This window comes from Vicia villosa, linkage group LG1, assembly GCF_029867415.1.
Source record: "Vicia villosa cultivar HV-30 ecotype Madison, WI linkage group LG1, Vvil1.0, whole genome shotgun sequence".
Classification (NCBI taxonomy): Eukaryota; Viridiplantae; Streptophyta; class Magnoliopsida; order Fabales; family Fabaceae; genus Vicia; species Vicia villosa.
This window is the reverse complement of record NC_081180.1, coordinates 104,121,936-104,139,619: the sequence shown is the minus strand read 5'-3', so window position 1 is coordinate 104,139,619 and position 17,684 is coordinate 104,121,936. Positions and strand designations below refer to the sequence as shown.

At 34.9% G+C, this 17,684-nt stretch overlaps 1 long non-coding RNA gene across 1 annotated transcript; it reads right to left on the bottom strand.

The window, feature by feature from the left end:
* Nucleotides 1-14,269: 14,269 nt before the first annotated feature.
* LOC131613774 (uncharacterized) lies at nucleotides 14,270-16,718 on the bottom strand. The gene is made up of 3 exons (XR_009287620.1): nucleotides 16,410-16,718; nucleotides 15,665-16,316; nucleotides 14,270-15,594 (listed from the first exon to the last, which is right to left on the bottom strand). It is a non-coding gene; the product is annotated as an uncharacterized LOC131613774 (long non-coding RNA).
* Nucleotides 16,719-17,684: the final 966 nt, after the last annotated feature.

The window sequence follows — 17,684 nt, the reverse complement described above, 5'->3', positions numbered from 1 at the left end:
TTGATACGAAATTTTTTAGGTTTTTTATCGGCCATCAAATGAGTACATAAACTCAGTTTTAATAGAGTGGGCTTTGAGATAGATTCTAAAAAGCGGATAGGATAAACAATCCGCCACTGAATTCTTCAGATTTGAGTGTTATTACTAATGAATGCAGACGCTTATTACCCTTTTATTTTATGAACTTTCATGTTAAATTCTTAAGACAAGTTAATAAAAATTGTTCATACTTTAGCACGGGTGAGCCTATGTCTTTTTAGCTTTTATAATTTTGTTGATATGCTAACACATAGTTGTTGTGATTGTAATTGCGATTGTTGTGATACACATTACAGTCGTTGCAGCGTGAATTTTTTTAAAAGATATTTGAAATATATAGTTGAAAAACACGTCATGTTAATATTTTTCATTACATTATAAGTAAGTTGATTTTGAGGTTCAAAATTTTTGATTTTCTATGAAAATTGCATGAGTGAAATTTTCATAGGCTATTTTTAACGTGGTCGGACACGTGATTCCAAATCACAATGCAATTGCGATTTAAAACCATGAATGAACCCAACCAATTAAATTGATATTATGTGTTAAAATTAATGATTGAACTAAATAGATGTGAAATAATATAAAAAAAAATATTATGCATTATATTTCTTTCCTCTAAGAATTACATCATCAAAATGAAATGCTCAAACAAAACCAGGCACAAATACAATGACACCAAATTCTCTATATAGGCAAATGGAACAAGTGATTCCACTCTTCACCCACCTTGTGAAAATAATGGGTGCAAGTAAACTAGAGATGTAAACTAAAAACAAATAATTTCTATAAAATGTCGCCATATGATCATCCAGAAAGTGATACGAAGTAATGGGAGGCTAAAAATATCCCAAAATAATAAATAACAACAATATTGTTTTTTATTATAATATATGAATGGAACAGAAAATTGACTTAAACAGTAAAATAAATCTAATAAATGGTACTAAAAATTGTTGAGATTTTCTTGTCTTTTATTGTAGCATCGTTAGGTATATATAGACATCTATCGATGTGTTGAGTCGTGTTCAAAGATGAGTAGTCATCAATTATAGTTTGGCAGAGCCAATATTAAATGCCACCATTCTCTGAGAGTTCCTGATCATTTTTCTATGTAACTCTCAGTCTGTAACATACAGAAAGCAAAATGATATGTCACATGCTACTTGCAGGATTGCATATTTTCATCTTAAAGGAAAAAGATATGTTACTTCAACTTGGTTACAAACATCAACATTTAGTTTTCTAGGTAACATTTAGTTCAAAATTACTATGTAGATTAAAACAATATTTATAAAATATTATGAAAAAAACACTGCCGTCGTTTGTTCACTTTGTCTCAAGTTCACATTTTATTTCTTATATTAGAATAGAGTAGAGAATATTGTAATAAAATCAGAAAAGAATTGATTGCACAAAATATAAGAATTTTTGTGAAACAAAGTATAGGTTAAAATATAAGAATTTTTCAAAAGTAAAATTGTTAGAATTTTTGTGAAAATTTTGCATGTGTGGTCTAGTGGTGAAAACTTGAGTCTTGAGGATTTACTTTCTTCAAGGTATATATATATATATATATATATATATATATATATATATATATATATATATATATATATATATATATATATATATACTTAATAATTATTTTTATAATATATCTAAATGACAGTTGAAATAGTTTAGAGCGCCTCTTAGAATTAAAGATTCTTTTTATCTTGAATTAAATACAAAAAAAATAATATTGGCTTTTTCAAAGCAAAATAGGTCTAATTGGCATTGATCAAAATAACATCAAATTTCTCTAATAGTCAAACATAAAATGCTACAAAATATATAACAATATACAAAATAAAGATTGATTTTGACAAAATACATCAACATCTAATTAGCTTAAAATGAAAATTCAAAAGTGTATTGGTCGAACTTTTAGGTTTTTCTTATACAGAAAAAGACTATCTTTTTAATATTAATGTTAGATGAGAGTGGTTTCAGAATTGCTTATGCATATGTATATTGTTTATATGAGGCAATATGGTTTAAATATACTATTTTTGGCGTGTAACAATTGTTGTTAGAAGTTCTAATTCATTGTTTTAGAGAAAAGTCTGTATTCGACATAGAGTATTTGACAGAGTCAAATACAATATATAGTTGCTGTGTTGAAGTCAAAATATAACTTTGTATGTTTTGGGCTTCAGTTGTATGTTTTGGATTTGGGTAATAACAACTCCACAGATAAGTACGATGATTGTATAGTTTTAAACTTAACAACTTTACTAATCCTCTCATTTATAATCTCTTCAATCTTCCTTCTCATTTTTCTTGAAAATCCTAATTGTTCCAAGATATTGGTATCAACGAGCTCGGTTGCGATTCAGAGATATTATGTAATGGCAAATTGAATAATAACATCAATGCAATTTCCAGCAAATCTACCAGTTTTCAAAGGTGAGAAGTACGAGAGGTGGGTTGCGCAAATGAAGGTCATCTTTAGATTTCAAGATGTGTCTGAAATCGTGAATGATGGAGTACTGATATTGGAAGCAAATGCAAATGATGTTCAAAAAGCTGTGCACAAGGATCAAAGGAAGAAAGATGGAAAAACTTTGTTCTTGATTCACCAGTGAGTGAATCATAATGTTTTCGAGAAGATCGTTTAAGAGGAAACGAGCAAAGGAGTGTGGGACAAGTTGAAGAACTTGTACGGCGAAGATGAAAAACTAAAAAGGGTGAAGTTGCAGACATTGTGAAAGCAATTTGAGATGACTCAGATGAAGGAAGTTAATTAGTCTCAAAATTCTTTTCATGTGTGGTGTTGTTAACGAACCAGATGAAGGCGTGTGGTGAATCAATCTACGGTTTACATAAGATTGAGAAAGTGTTGAGATCTCTTACTATAAATTTTGATTACATTGTAGTGTCTATTGAAGAGTCCAAAAATCTAGCTGAGATGAAGTTAGAATAACTTCAAGCTTCATTAGAGGATGAGACGAGACTGAAGTAGAGGAACTCAGAAAGGGAGAAGGTGGCTGAACAGGCACTGCAAGCAAGATTCATCAAGAAGTTTGGAAAAAAGAGAGCAAAACAGAGAAAGAATCTTGCTAATGATGAGAAGTCAAGGAGGAATTCAAAGAATTAATCACTCTTGGCCCAGAAAGACATAAGCAATAAGTATCAACAATGGTGATGTATGCCATTGAAGGAGGAAAAACGTAACAAACTATGCAACAGAATCGTAACAGAAAAAATGGAGAGAAAAGTAGCAAAAGAAGAAAGTCACTGTTGTATTGAATGAATTGATAAGGTACATGAGGTGGCAAGATTATATACACACATTGAGATTAAATAACAGCCATTGGATCTAGATACTAACTAAACTAATGAACTAATTTAGTGTCGTAAGCTAAGATCCCCCCTCAAGTTGGACTGTGTATATTACATAGGCCTAACTTGGACAAGATGGAATTCAGTGTCGGCGAATGTAATGGTTTAGTGAACATGTCCGCAAGCTGGTTTTTTGTGGAGATTGGCAAAAGATGAAGAAGCTTGGACTGAATCTTTTCACGAATAACATGGCAGTCAAGTTCAATGTGCTTGCTACGTTCGTGAAATGCAGGATTGTGGGCTAAGTATATAGCCGATTTGCTGTCGCAATAAACAGAAGCTGGCTGAGACATAACAATGGTGAGGTCTTTGAATAAGTACTGCAACCACTGAAGCTCGCAAGACAATGAAGCTAGAGCTCTGTATTCAGCTTCAGTTGAAGAACGAGAGACCGTGTTTTGTTTCTTTGATTTCCAGCAGATAAGAGATGAGCCAAGAAGAACACAAAAACCAGTGGTGGATCTACGAGTATCCGGGCATCTGGCCCAATCAGAATCAGCAAATCCATAGAGCTTGAACTCACTAGTGGAAGAGAATAAGATACCCTTAGCTGGAAATAGTTTGAGGTACCTGAGAAGCTTAAGTGCAGCCTGGTAATGTGGAATCAATGGCTTAGAAACATATTGGCTCAATTGTTGAACAACATAAGAAATATCTGGTCTAGTGTGAGTGAGATAAATCAATTTGCCAATTAGCTTGCGAAAGGAAGTAGGATCTTGCAGGGCCTGACCAGTAGAATTGGAGAGTTTCAAATTCGGATCAAAAGGCACAGTTGAAGGCTTGCAAGCAAGTAAACCTGTCTCTTCCAGCAATTCAAGAGTATACTTCCTTTGGTTCAAAAAAATGCCCTTAGTGGATCTTGCTATTTCAAAGCCTAAAAAGAACCGCAACTGACCAAGATCCTTAATCTTAAATTTCTGATCAAGGACATGTTTAACAGAATGAATCTCATCAAGTGAATCACCTGCCAAGACTATATCATCAACATAGACAAGTAAGGCAGTGAAACCAGTGCTAGTGACCTTGGTGTACAAAGAGTGATCTGCCTGAGACTGAGAGAATCCCAAAGAAATAAGAAAGACAGATAGCTTTGAATACCACTGTCTGCTTGCTTGTTTAAGGCCATACAAGGATTTCTGTAATTTGCATACCTGAGTAGAGTTGGAAACAGAGAGACCAGGAGGAATGGACATGTAGACATCCTCATGCAAATCACCATGCAAAAAGGCATTGTTAACATCCAACTGTTCCAAGTACCAGCCCTTAATGGCAGTAACAGATAGAAGAACTCGAACTGTGGTGATCTTAGCCACAGGAGAAAAAGTATCAAAGTAATCAACTCCCTCAAGCTGAGTGTACCCTTTTACAACAAGCCTGGCTTTGTACCTTTCAATCGAGCCATCAGCCTTGTATTTGATCTTGTACACCCACCTACAGCCAATGGGAACCTTTCCAGAAGGCAAATCCACTACAGTCCAAGTATGATTCTTATCAAGGGCCTGCAACTCAACATTCATGGCATCTATCCAACAGTTATGTTTAATTGCCTGGGAATATGTTTTAGGTTCAACATGTGATGAAATAGAACAACAAAAATGTCTATAAGCAGGAGAACAATTTTTATATGATAAAAAAGAAGAAAGAGGGTAAGCAACCTTAGAAATATGAGATATAGAGTTATGAGTTGAAACAGGGGTTTGAGCAGTATAGAAATGGTAATCATCTAGATATCTAGGAGGATTAGAAGATCTAGTGGATTGTCTTAAAGGAGGTAAAGGTGGGTCTGTATTAGCAGACTGAAAAGAAGACTCAGGGGAGGGTATGCTGTCACTAGAAGAGCTAGATACAGGGTCATCAGAGGGACTGGAAGGTAAAGAATTAAAATCAGTAGATGGACTGATAGGTAAAGGAGTGGATTGGGTAATGCTAGTGCTGTCAGAGTCTAAAGCAGAAGGAGGGGACAGCTCTGTGGTACTGGAGGGATCAGTAGGAGCATGTGGAGGTAAGTCAAGAAAATCAATGGAAGGAGGCTGATTGGAAGAAGTAGATGGAACAGATGAAGTCTTAAAGGGAAAAAGATGTTCATAGAAGATGACATTCCTGGATACAGAGATGGCATGGCTCTCAATATTGTAAACTATATAGCCCTTGGTACCATCCCTAAAACCTAGAAAAATAGCTTTTTGAGCTCTAGGTTGAAATTTTGTCCTATGTGCCTGTAGAGTAGATGAAAAACACAGACAACCAAATACTTTTAAATGAATGAGAGAAGGTGGCTGTTGAAATAAAACCTCATATGGAGATTTTGATTTCAGAAGGGGAGTAGGCAGCCTGTTGATAAGATGTACAACATGTTGTACACAAAAATTCCAGAGATTCAGAGGGACATTAGAATGAAAATACAAGGCTCGAGCTACATTCAAAATATGTTGGTGTTTTATCTCAACAACACCATTTTGTTGAGGAGTCTCAACACAGGATCTCTGGTGAACAATTCCCTTAGAGAGTAAAAAATCAGTAATGAATTATGTACCATTGTCAGACCTAAGACACTTAAGGGAAGTTTTGAATTGGTTTTCAATGAGAGATACAAATTGAATGAGGCTAGTTTTGGTCTGGTCTTTTGTTTTGAGAAAGATAACCCAAGTGAACCTAGTATAATCATCCACTAAAGTTAAGAAATACCTATGTCCTAAGGTGGAAATAGTAGAGAAAGGACCCCATAGGTCAGCATGTAAAATATCAAAAGGAGCACAAGATTTAGAAACACTAATAGGAGAAGATAACCTCTTTTGTTTTGCATAGTGACAAGAATCACAAGGATCAAGTTTATTATTACAAGTAATGAAAGGAAACAATTTAGAAATTTCCTGTAAACCTAAGAAAGGTACATGACCAAGTCTTAAATGCCATGTATTACAAGTAGTATTATTAACAGAAGGAACAAATGAATGAGAACTTGTGGTCTTGAGGATATAGAGGCCCCTTTGCACATTAGCTATACCAATCATTGCCTTGGAATTGTTCTGCATTATGTGACAAGCATTAGCATGGAATTGAACAAAACAATCATTACTATCAACAAGTTTAGCAATAGAAACAAGATTGACATGAAAACTAGGGATGTACAAGACATGTTGTAGTGTTAAAGATTGAGAAATGACAACAGTGCCAGCTATGGATGCCACTATCTGAGAACCATTGGGAAAATTAACAGGGATAGGAACTATGTTTTTATGAGTAGTGAATAAGGAAAGATCAAAGCAAATGTGATCAGTAGCTCCAGTGTCAAGAATCCAAAGATTAGGATTCTTACCATTGGTATATGAGTGGGAGGTTAAGGCAAAAGGAGAAGTGGAAATGGAATTGGCTTGAGAATTAATCTGGGACTGTTGTAATAATGCCAAGATGTGAGTGTACTGCTCTTGTGTAAGACCAATCGAGGGTGCAGAGGATGAGCCTGAGGATTGATTCTCAGAGACAGTGTGAGCCACAGCAGCTGGCTGAGAATTAGCATTAGAACCTGAGGGAGCAGTAGATCATGCAGGTTTGCCTTTTCCCTTGTAACCTGGTGGGAAACCATGCTTGAGAAAACAAGTCTCAATAGTATGGTTAGTCCTTCCACAGTGAGTGCATACCCTAGCATGTCCCTTAGGACCAGCATAGCCCTGAGATTTTCCTTTGAAGGAATTACCATAACCAGATTTGCCATTGTGACTCTGAGTTTGAACATTCAGAGCAGTAACTTCATCATTGGTACTAGCAGGAGACATCATATTGGAAACAAAACTATTCAATTCTCGCTCTTGTTGAATAACAAGGGAGAATGCCTTATCAATGCTGGGAAGGGGGTTCATCATCATAATTTGTGATTTTGAGTGTGTGAATTTGTCATTTAACCCCTTTAAGAAACGCAACACATAATCTTGTTCCCTATAACGCTGAACAGAGGCAATAGCATCGCAAGAACATGGAATAGCACAAGTGCAAACAGGAATGGGACGGTAATTTTCAAGTTCATCCCACATCACTTTCATCTGAGTGAAGTAATTAGAGACATCGAGTGTACCTTGACGAAACTTGTACAATTCTTCTTGGATGTCAGAAATACGAAAGATATCGTCATGAGAGAACCGAATTTGCAAGTTCCTCCAGACTCCAGCTGCATTATCAATCCATAGCACTGACTTTGCAATTGACTCTGAAATGGAGCGTTGAATCCATGCTAGAACCATCGTATTGCACCGAATCCAAGGCGCATAGAGAGGATCAGATACCGGTGGTTTAGGTAGAGTTCCATCGATAAACCTGTCCTTGTTCTTGGAAATCAACGCAATCTGCATTGAACGAGACCAAATGTGGTAGTTCTTGACGTCAAGTGGAGGAGAAACGAGTACAAGCGCTGGATTTTCGTTTGGATGTAAATAGAAGGGATTAGCGGAATTGGTGGAGAAATCTGCATAGCTCTGGTACGCCATTGAAGAATAAAGGAAAAAAATCGCAAGAAGCAGCGATCGAAGAAGAAAGAATCGCAAGAAAAGCGATCGAAGAAAAGAAAGATCGCCGAAGAAGACGATACAGAAAATGAGAGAAAGTGACAATGGCTACCAGAGCTTGATATGCTCTGATACCATATCAACAATGGTGATGTATGCCATTGAAGGAGGAAAAACGTAACAAACTATGCAACAGAATCGTAACAGAAAGAATGGAGAGAAAAGTAGCAAAAGAAGAAAGTCACTGTTGTATTGAATGAATTGATAAGGTACATGAGGTGGCAAGATTATATACACACATTGAGATTAAATAACAGCCATTGGATCTAGATACTAACTAAACTAATGAACTAAGTTAGTGTTGTAAGCTAAGAATAAGCATTCGAAAAAGAAAGTTGGTATGAAGAAGGTGCAGTGTTACAATTGTTATGGATTTGATCATTATGCTCGAGCCTGTCGAAAAAAGAAAGAATTTTGACAAGATATTCTTTCATAATAAAACTATATACATGTAGAATAGTTGTAAATAAAACACGGTAATCATTTTTTATTAATATATAATTATTAATGATCCCAATTTACAAAAACCAATACTTATATTCAAAACATAGTTTAGAGTTTTCATGTAAGTCATAATACATTTTAATCCCTATGTTAGAATATCAACAAAAGTATCGTACAAAGAACTTAAAATTGTGTAATGCTTCTTGATTCCGTTTCTTCTCTCTCACTACTATGATCCATAAAATACATGACTTCTGAGTTTGGTTCATCAAGAAAAAACTCTATCAACATTGTTGCACTTTTTATACCCTTCATCTTATTTATATATCCGTGAAGTATCTCATATTTATCTTGTAAAGTATGTAAGTATCGGATACTGTATACCGTCTTCAATTTTGGAGTATCAAGCTTCATGATGGCATTCTAAACGAGTATTTTGTAATCTATTTTTAGTGAGAAAATGAATAACATTGTCTGCCTCGTCACATTTTGCATGGATAGAGAAAATTGTTATTGAAACGACACCCTCGGTTAGTTGACCATCTTGTCTAATCTTGTGCTCTTACAAATTGATTATATACTACTTCTTTCCATCCAAGTATTGTGGTTCATGAATATTTGGAAGATATTTACTTCTTTTTCTTGATTTTTTCTCCCATACATTGTTTTGACATTTGGTTAAACTATCTTGAATGTCTTCATCATTGAAAAAAAAAATCAAGTTCTTCTTCACTATCGGATAGGCATCATTCATCATCTTGTTGTAAGATATTGACGGATTTGTGTGATAATATGGTGATAGTTAACAATAAAAAAACGAGTCCTAATTTAATTGATTTTGAATGATAAAATTAATTTAAAAAATGAATAAATATATATTACTATAATTAAATGCAAAATTTCTCTTTGGCAACCAAAAATCATTCATGAACATAATATATTCAAAAGAAAAACTAAAATTTTAGGAGGATTTCTCAATGCACCCCTTAAATATTTTAGTCTTTTGTCGAAATTCTAATTATGCTCCCGACTTCTGTCTAGATAAATGTCACTTGAGTGTTAAATCCCATTTAATAAAAATGTTTTAGTTTAATATAATCTCTTTTCTTGCAAACATAAATAATAATAATATCGACAACAATTATAAATACTTTTGAAAGAAACTAAATTGGGTCAAATGAACACCATGACAAAAAAACACAAATTTGGGCCTAAACAAATAAATTAGGAGAATTTATCTTGCCACCCCCTATTTTATACATACCACCCTCAAGTAAGGTGTTTTTACCTAATTATTCCTGTAAAATATCGTTTTTTTTTTTGAAATTTTCGATACTGTATCGGAAATTTCATATAAATACCAGATATTTTGTTGGATTTACCAATTTACCGTGTCTGATGCTACATACTGGAAATTTAAAATATTTGGTATCAGATATTTCAAATTTCCGGTATGTAACAGCAGTTAAAATTAATATCGAAACTTAAAAATATCCGGTATATGGAAAATACCGGATATTTTAAATTTCCGGTATGATTTCAATTCATAAAATTACCGGAAATTCAAAATTTTCCGTAAAAGATACCGGAATTTTGTAAAAAACAAAGAATTTCTAATATTAGCCAAAAAGAGGTACTGAAAATTTACTCTACGGTATCAAAAATTTGTTTTTTTTTTTTATAATTTTGGCAATAGTAATTTTTTTGATAAACATTGAGTAAATAATATCAAAGATATTTTGGAAATAATGTAAAATGGAAGGGAGTGACATATGTAACTTAGAGGTGGTAAGGTAAATTCTCATAAACCAAGTCAATAAATATAGTTCAGTAAAATTTAGGGAAGAAAAAGTAACACTCAAACATACATGAGAAACTTTCTATAGGTTGGTTGCTGGACTATATTTATTGACTTGGTTTATGAGAATTTATCTTACCAAAATACCTTTTTACATTACTCCCAAAATACCTTTGATATTATTTAATATTTAGGGCTTGTTGATTATATTAGTAGGGAAAATAAGCCTTAATTTGTTGTAATTTTTATTGGTTCACTTCCCTTTGATACATAGATCAACACAATCAAACTTAAGTGTCGCAATCCTTTGTATGGCCATGTCTTTCTAGAGTGGTATAATACTAATATTTATGCTAATTTAGTCATAAAAGATTAATATTTATTATTCTTTACAATTTTCATATGAAATAAATATTTAATAATAAAAATAATATTAATAATAATAGAGGTTAATTGATATGCATTTTTAGTGTAAACTTTTTTACACAATCAATACATCACAACTATTTTTATGTAATACTTTAAAATGTGATTACAGCGAAAGTCAAACAATATAAAAATTTGACGATTATGATTAACTGACGGTGTAAAACTGCCTTACGCCAGCGTATATCAAATAAATTTATAACAATAATAATTGTTCACTCATGTAAAGGCATTTTTAATGACAAAATAATTATATATAGAAAAACAAAAAGGAAATCAACCTTAAAAAAGAAGTCAAAGTTGACACAAGAAGAAGAATGAATTTATCTTGTTGTAATGTGCTTTAAAACCTTCGTTGATGAAGAGAAAAAAACATGTTATAAAATTACCAAAAAATTAAAAAACCGAAAAAGTAATCTGGTCCGAGCAATTTATAAGTATCAAATTCGGTCAGTTTGATTCATTGATATATTCATTAATATTACAATATTTTATATTAATTTAGAGATCATATAAATTAATATAAAAAGATATTTATAATATTTAAAAAAAATATTATAAGATATATATTTATAATTTTCTAAAAGATATTATAAGATATATATTTATAATAATCTAAGAGATATTATACGATATTTATAATAATTGAGAGATATTATAAGATTATTATAATATCTTTTAGTCTAACGATTAAGGAGATATATTTTGGGATTTGTTATGGATTTATTGGATTTTGACTATTATAAATATGTATTTCTTTTGTTATTATAGTTTGACAATTTTAGAGCTTTATAGAAAAAGAGAGAAATAAGGGTTTAGGGAGTGTCATGGAAAAACTTAGAAAGACAAAGGTTTTTTTTAGAAACTTTCGGAGTTATCTAAGGGAATTGGGAAATACTTCTAAACACCTTGGGTTTGAGTGATTCTTATATTGAGAGTTGGAGAGGTTGGGAAACACTTAGGTAGAAAATAAGGTTTGTTCTTTGGGAACTACGAAGACTATTTTCTTGTAACTCATCTCTAATACTATCTTGTAACAACTTTTTGAGTATAATGAATTAGAGAGCTGCTCTCTCCCCCATAGTAGATCGTTTGATCGAATTGAATAAACAAACCTTCGTCTTTTTCTCGCTTTATTCTGTTTATATTATCTCTGTATGAATTATTATTATTGTAAACCATTTATTTTTGTTGCTACTATTCTTTACCTCACATATTGATATTGAATTTTGTCGTAATTCACAACAAGATTCCCAACAAGTGGTGTGGTGAGCATGGAGTAAAGATGCTTTGTTTACAAGTGAGCATCATCGGTAGATGGGAGATCGAGAAATTTTCCGGTAACAACGACTTCAGGTTGTGAAAAATTAAGATGCAAGAAATTGTAATTCAAGAAAAGTGTATCGATGCTTTGAAGAGTGCAGCATTGATGCCTGCAGGACTTACAAAAATATAAAAGACCGAGATGTTGGATAAGGCCAGGAGCGCCATTATCTTGTGCCTCATGGATAAAGTTCTAAGAAGTCACCAGGGAGCATACTACGATTGCTATGTGGGCAAAAATTGAATTATTGTATATGACAAAGTCTTTGGCTCACAGGTTGTATTTGAAACAACAAATTTATTCATTATGAATGGTGGAGAACAAATCCATAGTTGAGCAAGTTACATAATTTTACAAGATTATTGATGATCTTGAGAATATTGAAGTGAAAATGGGGAAAAGACTTTACTCTTGCTGAGTTCATTACTCAGATCCTTTGAGGACTTTAAGGATGCCCTTCTTTATGGTAAGAAAGGTACTATTACTTTGGATGAAGTCCAGACGGAGGTGAAATCCAAAGAATTTTTAAATTCGAAAGATTTGAAGATTGAAGATAGTGGTGAAGGTTTAAATGTGTAAAGAGGAGGAGGTGACCGTAAAGGGATGTCTGAATTAAAGAGGTATGACAAGTCAAAGATAAAATGTTTTAATTGTCAAAAAATCAGTCACTTTAAAAGGGATTGTCCTTAGAGAAAGGTCACTGAAGATTATGTTAAAGCTGCAGTTGCCTTGAGTGAGGAAAGTTATTTGGATGCTGATTCACTTGTAGTATCGAGTTTGGAAACTGATGATAGTTAGGTCATTGACTCAGGTTGCTCTTATCACACGTGTCCAAGAATAGAATACTATGAAACTTTGAAGATGATGCAAGGTGGAGTAGTTCACTTTGGTGATAGTAAAGCATGCAAGGTTCATGGTATTGGTACGATCAGATTTAAAATGTTTTATGATTGTGAACTTCTTATTCAAAATGTGAGGTATGTTCCAAAACTCAAGCAAAATTTGTTATCTATAAGTATGTTTGATGATCTAGGCTATTGTACTAGAGTTGAACATGGAGTGTTGAAGATTCCGCGTGATGAATTGATTATTGCTAAAGGGTCTAAAATATGTGGTCTATATATTTTAGAAGGTTCAAATGTTGTTATTCATTCATCGTTAACTAGTGGAGGCTTTCATGACAAGGAAGAACTATGGGATTTGAGTTTAAGGCGTTATGAAATGCCTTGAGAAAGTTTCAGAGGGGTATAATGAATTTTGCAGAAATCAAAGGATAAAAATGCATGTTACCGCTGAGTTATTATTGAGTTTTTGGGGAAGAGCTGAGGTTAAAACAACTTACTTGGTTGGTGAAGAATTTCTTTAGAGTGAGAATCGTAAAAATCAAGGGAGAAACCTGTCAAAACTATAATGGAGAAAACTCAATTTGAAGTGGAGTTTCCTACTATGGATGCTAGCAGTAGTGAGTGAACAGTTACAAAGATCTATGATTATCATTTGACTCATTATAAGGTAAGGAGGGTTATTGTAGTATCTCAAAGGGACGATTATGCTAACCTTGGATATTATGTTTTGAATGTGGCTGAAGGACTGCAAAATACAAAAAGGAAAACCTTAAGGGAGACATTTAAAAATAGGTGGAGTCAAGGGTGCTTAAAAAATCATACTTGTGGGCTTGTTAAATTACCTAGGCAGAAAAGGGTTTATAAAAACAAGTGGATGCAAGTGGCGAGATCAAGACTTAAGGGTTGTTTGAATTTGGTCAAGGTTATTGATTAGAGTTTCAACATGGTAGAGAACAACAAGGTTGCTGATGGTTAAATTTGTATCAACATAGTTTAAAGAATAAATTTATCTTGTTGTAATGTACCTTAAAACCTTTTTTTTTTTTCATTTTCCAATGCCTTTTTCTCTTGAACCGAGTAAATAAGTTGGAAGTAGAATAAGGTTTGAAAAAAAGATTTTTTGTCAGATTTAATTAATAGGTAAGTAATAATTAAGGATGTATAATTACATTTAGGGTTATTAAAAAAGATCTCTAAGCTGGTTTAGTTAGGATTATTAAGTGATTATGGTTGTAGTTTATTTTATTATATTTATAGTAGATAAATAAATAAATAAATAAATAAATAAATAAATAAATAAATAAATAAATAAATAAATAAATAAATAAATAAATAAATATATATATATATATATATATATATATATATATATAGAGAGAGAGAGAGAGAGAGAGAGAGATAGAGAGAGAGAGAGAGAGAGAGAGAGAGAGAGATTAAAATGAAAGTCAGAAAGTGTCGGAAAAAATGTGAGAGAGATTTGAAAATTTAATTAAGAGAGAGAATGAGTGTATGTAATATTTAATTGTGATTTGATTCGAGAATGTTGAAAAATAAATGTCACATATTAGAGAAATCTACATGCCACCCCCAAAATTTGACTTGGCACCTCCCATATTTTTTTAATCCAATTTTACCCTTGTTTAAAAATGTTGAGATACAAAGAATTTCTGGTATGCACTGTCAAATTTCTGGTACATCATACCAGAATTTCCAGTTATAAGAAAATTTCCGGTAGATCATACTAAAAATTTTACTTATTTTAAAATTCCCGGTATCCCATAAATTTCGGAGAGTACCGAAAATTTCATTATAACTAAAATTTCTGGTATGTTTCAATTTTTGGTTTTTTTAACGGTTGAGATTTTGCGACACTTTTGGAGGGTTCAGATTGCACCGACACATTTGTGTGGTCTAGAATACACCACCATTTGTATAAATAGGGGTGTTAAGGTTATTGGATAACACATCATTTCAACAAAATGCCTCTTCCTCAGTATTTGATTAATGTAGAAGTGTATTTCAATGGCTGCAACCCTGCTGTTCAAACCAAGATTCCAGATGGGCCCGAATCCTTTTCCACCTTGAAGGAAACGTTGAATAATTTGTTGCCTGATTTCGATAACAGAAGGGTGATAAAGATCGAGTTCCGGGAGGACTTGATTGATACAAATGGAAGGGTGAAATACAACTTAATCGAGTTGAAGAATGATGAAGATGTGAAGGCCATGTGGAAATCATTTCGCCGTAGGATAGCTAAAGGTCCGATCGAATTGGATGCGCAAATTCAAAGATCCGTGGACGACATAATGAAGTGTCTGATTCGTCAAGAGTCATTCATTAGTGCCTAGGTTTTCATGTTTTGAAGTACTGTTTATGCTTGTTGTTTGTCATCTGATGTTTGTTAACTATGTTTGTTTGTTATTGATGTTATTTTCTTTACACTCGAAACATGTACTAGCCAAAAAGATGATGCAATAAAAAAGATGTTCGTCCACCAGCTGGAGCCTCTAAGACCGGCCGTAGGATGCCCTGTATATAACCATACTGGTGTACCCTGAATATAAAGAAGATACATCAAAAGGATGATGAGCGCGGTGACCTGTATACGGTGTCTAGATGACATCATCCAGCGTCATAGAATCCAGCCTCCGTCTGTACTCAATCACCCCTTTTGGAATGACCTGTTTGGCCTTCCACCTCCTCGCACATGGGTTAGCATCCGCACAACGCTGAATCTTCCGTACAGATGTGAGGGAAATGCTCGTAGATCCAACACTGCATAAATAAAAATAATCAAGCCCAGTTAAATTATAATAAAACACAAAAAACCATGTAAAGAATATACCTATAATAAGCTCATATAACGAGCAAGCTGTCTGGTGTCAAGACAAAATGCATCATCAAGTGCCAGGTACAACACCGTCAATGCCGCCACTCCCCAATCCTAACATGGGGTGTCAAGGTCACTGAATAGAGAAAGATAGCGGACATCTATATAAACTCCAGACTTGTCCGCAAAGAGAGTACATGCCAATAGATGTAGCTTCTATGCCCAAGCGGCAGCCTGGTACCTCCCTGCATCAGCAAGCTCCTGATAAACCTTCCTAACCAAGACATCCTGAGGTGAAAGTCCTGAGTCTCACCAAACTCCTTAAGCACAAACACCTCATCAATCTTAAAAGCCTTCGTCACCATGTGCACAGCCGTCGCATGGTCCCTGTGAACTAGTATGAAAAATGTACTAGCAATCGGAAGGTGAAATAGGGAATACACATCATCCAAAATCACAGTCATCTCCCCGAATGGAAGATGAAAGGATGATGTCTCCAGGTGCCACCTCTCAACGAAAGCTGATAATAGAGGGGCGTCTATCATCGTCAGGGAGCATCCAGCAAAATCCATCAAATGGAAGTCCTGAACTATCCTCGCCACTTGCTCAGGCATCGGTCTCTCAGGGAAGTTCTTCAACTTCGACTTGTGAGAAGCGACCTTCAGCACTGGATGCTCATATAACAAAAACATATAATTAAAAACATTAGGAAAATCATTAGTATAATTAAAAATATAAGCACTTAAGTAATGTTACATACCTCGCCCTGCCATATCCTATAAGCGACATGGTCAACATATCCTGTTAAAACGGACCTGTCAGAAGGTCCTCTTGGAAAAGCTCCATCAGTGTGTGCTGATGGCTTTGTAGATGCACCAGTGGTGGTGTCTTTATCATGCATCACCCGCTCCTCAACAACCCCTTCCTCAACCACAGTCACCGACTCCTCAACTCTAGGCACCAGCTCCTTAGTAACAGGCACCGGCTGCCGAACAACAACCATCGACTCCTCAGCAACAGGCACCGCCATCTCAACCTCATCAATCTCATCCTGAATCACATGCTCGTCTACAGTAGTGGATGCTGTAACACCCCGATATCCGCTGCACGCATCAACCGTGTCGGCCAACCGAGCATGTTACCGGCTTAATCAATAATCCCCCTAGGTCCGCTTCTCGGCTGCCCAGGAAATATTGTTTTTGCCTCCCGCAGGAATCGAACCATGTACCTAGGGGTTAAGTACATATTCATAGCAATTCCTGCTACCAATTGAGCTACTAGCTCAAGTGGTAGCAGGAATTGCTATGAATATGTACTTAACCCCTAGGTACATGGTTCGATTCCTGCGGGAGGCAAAAACAATATTTCCTGGGCAGCCGAGAAGCGGACCTAGGGGGGATTATTGATTAAGCCGGGTAACATGCTCGGTTGGCCGACACGGTTGATGCGTGCAGCGGATATCGGGGTGTTACATTAAAAAGGCGCCTTTTTAATGTAACACCCTGGATTTCCGCTTACCCCGCAGGGCTTCCGGCCTACCAAGCATGTCACCAGCTTAATCAATAATCCCCCCTAGGTCCGCTTATCGGCTGCCCAGGAAATATTGTTTTTGCCTCCCGCAGGAATCGAACCACGTACCTAGGGGTTAAGTACGTATTCATAGCAATTCCTGCTACCAATTGAGCTAAGCTCAAGTGGTAGCAGGAATTGCTATGAATATGTACTTAACCCCTAGGTACATGGTTCGATTCCTGCGGGAGGCAAAAACAATATTTCCTGGGCAGCCGAGAAGCGGACCTAGGGGGGATTATTGATTAAGCCGGTAACATGCTCGGTTGGCCGACACGGTTGATGCGTGCAGCGGATATCGGGGTGTTACATTAAAAAGGCGCCTTTTTAATGTAACACCCTGGATTTCCGCTTACCCCGCAGGGCTTCCGGCCTACCAAGCATGTCACCAGCTTAATCAATAATCCCCCCTAGGTCCGCTTATCGGCTGCCCAGGAAATATTGTTTTTGCCTCCCGCAGGAATCG